This window comes from Sitodiplosis mosellana, unplaced genomic scaffold (genome assembly GCF_009176505.1).
Source record: "Sitodiplosis mosellana isolate CC-2019 unplaced genomic scaffold, AAFC_SMos_1.0 Smas_scaffold_39, whole genome shotgun sequence".
In the NCBI taxonomy this organism is placed as follows: Eukaryota; Metazoa; Arthropoda; class Insecta; order Diptera; family Cecidomyiidae; genus Sitodiplosis; species Sitodiplosis mosellana.
The window spans coordinates 48,213-55,221 of record NW_022595281.1 but is presented as its reverse complement, the minus strand read 5'-3'; the positions used below and the strand labels follow the sequence as shown (position 1 = coordinate 55,221).

Genomic DNA, 7,009 nt, shown 5'->3' with positions numbered 1-7,009 from the left:
GATATTGGCATATTTGGAACTAAAAATATTTCTAAAAGCTGTGAACTCACATTTTTGGTCAAATGACAATAATTGCTCTTCTTTTTGATAAATTCACTGACTCTTTCTGTGATACAATTGTTCTGAATAAATATAATAATACGAGATTTTTTGAAAGTTACTGTCTTCCAACGCTTTTAAAATAAATTTGTCATTTTGGTAAAATTTCTTAATTATTTTGATTATAAATATGCAATTAGGATATTCTCCTGAGTTTTCGCTTTGAGTTAGTTAGTTCTGTTAGCATGAAATTCTAAAATTCTTAAAAATAGGAACTAATACTAAATGGTTATTGAACGGGACGATTACGATAACTCAGTCACTGGACTGGAAAGATTCGATGCGACGAATCTGGATCAAATGATCGGTTACCGAATACTTTTTCAGATTTATATAAGCCCACTCTTCAATAAATAATTGAAGTGAGCTGGCTCTAGTCAATCGCGCGCGTTGATTAATTAAATCATCAATATCCGGCAACCGTCCGCGTTGAACCGACGTGATAACGATTTCCGTTAAATTCTTGAGGCTGCCAAGGAGTGGTCTGATACAATCAATTGAAGCCTCTCTGATGTGCAGTTTTTCTAGAAGCGACAGCTGCATCAGAACACTTGTTCTATTTCCCAATGATGCTACGGTCAGTTCTTTCAATGTTGGCAGTTTTGCAATCGATGGATGAAGCACAGCAGAAAATTCGATGCTGTCCAATGCTTCAAGCGATGCAATGTCTCCGATGTGATTGACATGCTTATTGCCAAAAGTCAAATGCAGTTTTTCATAGGTGCGTTTGTAGACTAAGCGATTCAGTTCTTCACAAATTGATGTGATATCCTTTGCACCCGTCGAGCTCAAGTCCAATCGAAGCGATTTTAATTTTAAATTATTTTTCTCAATGAATTCCAATGCTTCGGGTATTTTACGTGTAAATGTCATGGTTTTAATTCCCGGGTTGTGTCTCAATAGGTAACGGAAGTGTCGCTTGTTATTAATGCCACTGTCCCATTGGATGGATTCAAGGTATGGATATTTCCAGAAGCACCATTTGCTCTTATATGAGGCATGATGATCAACCTTTGGAGATGTTGAAATGATCTTCAGTTTGCGCAAATTTTTGGCATGCTTCAATACGTTGTCGAAAACTTTTCCATTGAATCTGTTCACAACAAATTTTGCGGAATTAACCAGCTCCCTGGTGGTTTTGACCGAATCTTCCACAACGTTTGAAGTCGGTTCTTCTCCGATTGAACTTAGATCTCTGAACACAATCGTTTTTGGCTTCAATTGAGCATAGGTTTCTCGGCCAAGAATTGAGATAAGTTCACTGCTTCGTCCATGGATCGTAATATTTTGGACGCTGTCCAAAAAGTAGAGCGCAAATGGCTCATCAAAAACAAGGCAATCATTCTGATTTTTTGTTATGTTGATATGTTTGTCCTTGAAATTTTTCGAGACATAGTCTCGTGCAATCACTTCCAAACCTCCTGATTGTATGCTGAGCCGATAAAGATGTTTCCACGTTAGATGATCAAAAATTATGTGAAGGCATTCGGCCGGTAAGTCGTTGAGCTCCGCTATTAAATCGTCATCAATCTCTAACGCACCAGCACGTAATACCATTTTTTCGGTCGTAGTTCGAACAAAGACTCGAACCATTTTTAGCCGATAACAATTCAATTGTTGCTCAATTGATGACCTTTAATTTATCTATTTAAAAAGAAGAAAAGAACAGAAAAGAAAATAATATTTTCGAACACTTTATCGATGTTTCTATTTGTATACCCAAACCATGGCTTTCAATTGATTTCAATAGAAAACAAGTTGTCATTTCATTCGCATCATTCGTCAAAACATGCTTAGATTATCTTTTGGCGATGAATTCAACTTAATTTTAAGCGATCGGTGGTGTTTGAATTCACTGAACTTTGGCTTATAAGTTTAAGTACTACAGTATAAAGATATACGTCAGCACTCAAAAGTAATCACGAATACATATTTGAAAACACAAAATCGAAATTTCGTTTGAAATCACCTTTACCTTTTGAAATCACGAATACATATTTGTTCTCTTACATCCGTAACAACACCTTTATCAACAAACTGCATAACATACGTTCAATCTCCATTAAAACTAAAATTATCTCAATGTTGAATGTCATTGAATGCCTAACTCTAATCATATTCGGCAATATTGCAGAGAACGCAATAAAATTCAACACCAACAATTCATTCAATTAAAAAGTGATTTTATTTATATCACTTCTTTTGCCTATATGATTAGCTATTAACAGTTCAAATTCATTCAAAATCAAGTAAATATGAAGTGTAACAGAAAATGTTCCGTTTCAATCTAGGAAAAAAAGGATTTTTTCATTCAAATTGTCTAAAAGTCCATACGCATATACGGATAAAAATTTATGCCATGTCGGCGACTTTATGTCGCCACGCAGCTAATTCGAAAGGGAACCAAAAGAACGCGCGATGCAAAAATGACGAGACAGATTGTGTGGAAGGTGTGAGTGAGTTTGTGTGTTTTTTTGCCTATTTTCATATTGTTTCAATTGAACTGCGTGCATGTGTACAGTTGAGAATGAATGAAGAATAAACAAATGCACGCATGCTACGCTTTGAGTGGCCACAAACGAAAACTAAATTCGTCGAAATGAAATGGCTATGGAGTTGAAAAGGGAAAAGAATCTCGTCATTTGAATCAAATCTATTCATTTTAGACGATGCATTAAACTCAATATGAATGCTATAAATTTTAACTCTTAATGATCTGCGTAGACAAAGAGCTTGACCCAAAAAGAATAACGCGAAATTATGAGCAGCTGTACTCGCTGATTATATTTTGTGATTACCTTGTGCTCTTACGGCGTGTGTTTTAGAATTACTGCGCTGATATTGGTTGACGTGTGATGATTTATTTGGCTTCGATTGATTTGAAAACTTCGATGCTTGCACCTCAGTCAATCTTGACTATGAACATTTGATTTAAAACAAAGACTTCTTTGTTGTTTTTTGGGAGATTGTGTTTTTGTAGCTTCGTTGTCTATACTGGAAAAGAAGAAAAAATTGATCAAAAAAAAAATCGTGGAATTGGTAATTGATTGTCTCTGTCTATTGCACTGAAATCACCATTTCGTTCCAAACTTTATACATTCACTGGTGAAATGATCGTGTGCAGCTGGAGCAACGTGGGAACTTTTCGGCAAAAATATACTAAATCTGCTCACACGAAGGTATTTTACTCTATGTACAGAATATCTGTTGATTGAGATGAAAATGTTACCAAATACCGAAACTCAACAGTGGACAAGCAGAAGAAGAGTTTTCAATGAATGGATTCTTATGGCATTGACGAATTATCAGATTGTTCATCTAGTTTATGTATTTTTTTGGTCTGTTTACATATTCATTTTAAATGAGTTGGGCGCACCCCAGTTGATAGTGAAAGAAGAATGAAAAAAACAAGCGCTACATACGAAATATGAGTTTGTTTCGAACCACACTAGAATGTTTGAAAATGGAATGGCTATGGAATTTTGCCTAGGAATAAATCCATTTGAGTTGAGCATCTATGTGTTTTTATTGCGAAATTAAGTCGCAGAAGAAAGATGTGGAAAAGATAGAGAGAGAGAATCGAAGATTTGAATGAAGTAATATTCGATACATCTATTTCGCTTCGTTCAATCAAATGCATCACCATTAGTTGGGTTTTCAATCGAAAATTTTATTTTTATTTAATTTTTTTTTATCCACGAGTTTCACACACAGTCATATCCACTAAGTGCACACAGTTCATTAAAATCGAAAAACTTCTTAGAAAATATTCACGGAAACACTTACCTATGCTATGTCCAAAATCCAACAAAACAATTGGATGCAACAAAAAAAAGTGAAAAAAGCATCCAAATAACAAGAGAGAAAAAAATGGAATGAAACGCGACACGATTTATAATAATGATTCTAGTGAAAAACTAATACTATGTAACCCATTGCTACTGCACGACTACCATCCATACGATCAAACACACACGCAAAACAAACACAATTTACATGTATGTCGCGGTCTCACATTCTTACGATCCCACATATACACGAACAACGTGTTCATTAACGGTGTAGCGGCTATCGTATGTGAATGTATAGGCATGTTTTGTTTCTTCTCTCGCGCTTAGTCGGAAGGCCCAAGTTTTTGTTTTTTTTTTTTCGCTTTCATTCGTCGCTTTTTTATGGTCGTATTCTTCTACTCTGAGAGAGGAAGAGAGAGAGAGAGAGAGAGAGAGAGAGAGAGTGAAAAATGTACGTTTTTCTCTCTAGCGATATGAATCACCGGCAGTAAACCGAACGCACACCATCTGAATTGTTTTTTTTTTTTTTGGTCATTTTTTTCGTATGCTTTTATTGAGTGTTTTTTTTTCGACGACAGGAGAATTTTTTGGTGGGTATGGAAATGCTTTTTGCTCATGAAATGCTTCCCTCGCGCTCGACAGCGTTGAAAAAAATCACAGAAACAATAAGAGACTGCACTTTTTTTCTCACTTAGTAACGTTACAACATTGGCTATTTACTGTCTCTTTCTTTCCTTTTCTGGCCCTATATCCTCATACTGGCGTAGAAAAATGGAAAGAAAATGTTATTGTTTCGTTCACTTGTAAGCCGTGATTCTTTTAATTCATTCAAAACCGGATTTATCCAGTTCATTTGTTTTCGTATGCTGTTGGGATTTTTTTCCCTCCAATTTGAATTCTTTCTATCAACGCGCGTACTGACTATTCCGTTCGCTTGAGCGCAATGCCCATAACGTGCTATGTATTTGTGCGATGCGTTTAGGGTAATGGACGATCATTCGGGTTGCTTATGAATTGTATTCTGTATATAAATAGAGAAACGAAGCTACGTGGCAAATAAAACGAATGTTTTGTTTGTGTGTATGAGTTTATGTGTGTATTCGAGTGGCGACAACTGTTTTTTTTTCGCGGTCGATTCAAATACTGCCTGAATTGACAAAGCAAAGAAATGTGAATGGATGAGTCTTTTGGAAGATAAAAAACAATTAAACAACGCGCTTGCTTTCAAATTCAATCCGAGAGAAAAATTCGAACGCATTAAAAGAAGAGATAGAAAACAGCAAGGACTCATTTTCACCGTTAGCGGCTCTTGCATTCATCCCATGAGAATGAATGAAAATAAAAGCAACGATAATTAAAAACAGCTGATTGTCCCACTCCAGCCTTTAAAGTGGTTTGAAAATTACTGCACTGCTCGATTCTTTACTTCGTTCTCTTCGCTCTATCGTTCTGCAACAATCCATATGTTGTTTGTGTTTATTTTTCCACAAGCTACGTCATCGTCTGACTGCCGTCTATAGTAAACAAATTTGGCTGTTACTTTTTTCACTGATTCGCCATTCCACGCGGTCGGTATATGTAATCCAATACTCATTTGTTGTTGATGTTATTTTTATTTTGGATTTTTTTCAAAGGAATTCAATACATTCTTGTTCGATGGAGAAAAAGAAGAATTTTTCGTGCAATATCGGTGTGCATGTACGCAGTTGAGGCGATTACAACAACGTGAGAAAGTGTAATATGGGGCAAAAGACAAAAAGACAAAAAATGAAATGATAAAAAAATGAGATGAAAACCCAACTAGACATTTCTGTTGCAAAAGGTTTACGCCGTATGTAAGCATGAGTAAACGTTTCCAGCCGCATTATATACAGCGTAAGCCTTTTGCAACAATAATTTTCAGTCCACAAGCAAATGAGATACACACTCGCTAATCCGCAAAGCGTTCGATTGTTATTATTGATGTTTTTTGTTTCATTTTTCTTTCGGTACTGTTTCTTCAGCGGCATGCGACGTGATATCTGTACTGGATCTGCATAGTAACAGATTTGAAGATGGTGTTAGCAGGTCAAGCGGGTAAACACCAAGAGACAGAGCTATGTAATCCGGATGGACATGAGTTATTATATACACATGTACATTGTCAAAGAAACACATAGTGTACATGCCCATTGCACATAAAAGATATGTACTCATATAATATTCTAGTTGCCTGAGGTGATTGACTACATTGGGACACTTCAAGGTTCCTTCTTCTTTCTTTTTATTTTCTCTCTCGTTGCATACTTCTTCTCTTGTAATTTCGTACTTTTCTTTGGTGAAATATATTTCTTTTTTCGACGCGATTGTCAAGTTGAAATCAATATAGTCGACGGAATAGCAATTTGGCTGCATATGGGTGCTTTGGTGCATTGGTACGCTGTTTCTAGTCTTATATCTCTTCCATATTCCGATTTATAATCCGAGAATTGTTCGTTTGCTGACATCATTCATCATTCAATATAGCCGTGACTGAAATAGTTGGAGTCTTCCTTTTTTTTTCTACCATTGCAATTACAGTCTTTCCAGTATCAATTTTTTGCTAAATGTTTCCATTTTCACAACCAATATTTCACTTGGACAAATCAATTAATTTGAGAATAATTACGCTCATTCTAGAATATGGACAACGATGCAATGGATAATTTGACGGTGGTATCACCGGGGATGCAAACAATGGCGACATTCTTATACATACGTCTTCTTCATCCCTGAAAGTGTTTCCATGGATTTCCACAATACGCAATGCGCAAGACAGAAAATCATTGAATGTTCAGTGAGTAATGAGTATATACAGTATACACCCCGACTGACTCGGCAGCGATTGTGCTCATGTTCACGTAAAACTTCAAGTAAGACGTTAGGTTGCGATTAATTTTCTGTGTGAACTGTACAAATACAACACAAAGTCCGTCTCGATTCGGCTCGCTTACAAAACTATGTAATGCGAAACAAAGAATTCTTCTTCGCCGTTTTCGTTCTGTTACTTTCAATTTTTTTTCTTGGAAACAACAAGATCATAAAATGCCGTCGTGATTACCTCATTCCAGCCCGTTGTCAATTTGGCTGTGCGATGCGGG

At 36.1% G+C, this 7,009-nt stretch overlaps 1 long non-coding RNA gene across 1 annotated transcript in view; it reads left to right on the top strand.

The window, feature by feature from the left end:
- LOC129569699 (uncharacterized) overlaps positions 1–6,706 on the top strand; it is a 49,051-nt gene extending 42,345 nt beyond the window's left edge. Inside the window, exon 3 of the long non-coding RNA XR_008688066.1 lies at positions 6,549–6,706. This is a non-coding gene — a long non-coding RNA (uncharacterized LOC129569699). The remainder of the gene's footprint in view (positions 1–6,548) is intronic.
- Positions 6,707–7,009: the final 303 nt, after the last annotated feature.